The sequence below is a fragment of the Lolium rigidum genome, chromosome 4 (genome assembly GCF_022539505.1).
Source record: "Lolium rigidum isolate FL_2022 chromosome 4, APGP_CSIRO_Lrig_0.1, whole genome shotgun sequence".
NCBI classification, from domain to species: domain Eukaryota; kingdom Viridiplantae; phylum Streptophyta; class Magnoliopsida; order Poales; family Poaceae; genus Lolium; species Lolium rigidum.
Genome location: NC_061511.1, coordinates 220,859,815 through 220,860,749, shown reverse-complemented (window position 1 = coordinate 220,860,749; position 935 = coordinate 220,859,815). Strand labels below are relative to the sequence as shown.

The 935-nt window shown below is 48.7% G+C and overlaps 1 non-coding gene across 1 annotated transcript; it reads right to left on the bottom strand.

The window, feature by feature from the left end:
- Positions 1-269: 269 nt before the first annotated feature.
- LOC124650834 lies at positions 270-422 on the bottom strand. The gene has a single exon (XR_006987241.1). It is a non-coding gene; the product is annotated as a U4 spliceosomal RNA (small nuclear RNA).
- Between the last annotated feature and the right edge of the window lie 513 nt (positions 423-935).

The following is a 935-nucleotide window of genomic DNA, read 5'->3' as shown; positions in this document are numbered from 1 at the left end:
AACTTGGGAGTAGCCAATATTGAGTAACATATTGTATAGGTATAGGTCCCCGTGTTTTCTGAGGGTTGTACCTGTAATTGTACATGTGTCCGCCTATATATATATGAGCAGCCGGCCCTATTGGGCGAATCGATTATGACCAACATTTCTTGTGTTTTCAAGAGTCAAGAAAGTCATATTTCTTTGGTTAATAAATCCAAAAAAATTATCGATCCCAAGGGGTACAGATCCATAATAGACACAGAATAAACTTGATTTTGGACTTGTACGGCTTTCCCCTCGCCCAAAGGAGAGGGAGCCCTTTCAGAAATTCTCAGTGGCCCCGGAGGGCCAAAGAGGGGGTTTGGAAATAGTTTTCAACCAGCAATTGACGCGCCTCGGTATAACCTCACTAGCTGCGTCATTGCCCCAAGCGCAAAGATGCTTCTGAACGCTCGCCCACCTCCCCTTCTTATACCCGCCTCAGCCTTCTCGTGCCTCCCCTCGCCAGCCGAGGTGGGACACGCAGAGATGCCAGGCAGTCAACAAAGACGGAGAAAAAAAACAGTGTGAGTGTGCGCAACGGCAGTGGCAGCGGCAGCGGCACGAGCGTTGGCTGCAGTCGACTGTCGGCAGATAGCGCGTGGCCTTCCACGGTGAAACAAAGTTACCTGTACTGATCGCTAGAACCGTAGAAGCGCATTGGCGTTGCTTTGCTGTGGGCTGTGGCCATCGATGGACCGAGGGCATCCTTTTTTTTTTTTGAAATTCATTCGGGTGCAACCCGACAAGCTGCTATTAATACTGGAGTACAAAGAGACCCTAAGAGATACACAAATTACATAGGGGCCTAGATTATACAAAGAGGACCCTGAAGAACAATTAAAAACGCGATCCAGTCCTCCAATGGCGACGCAAAGCGATCGTTTACGTCTGTTCGGACCGAAAATGCTTCT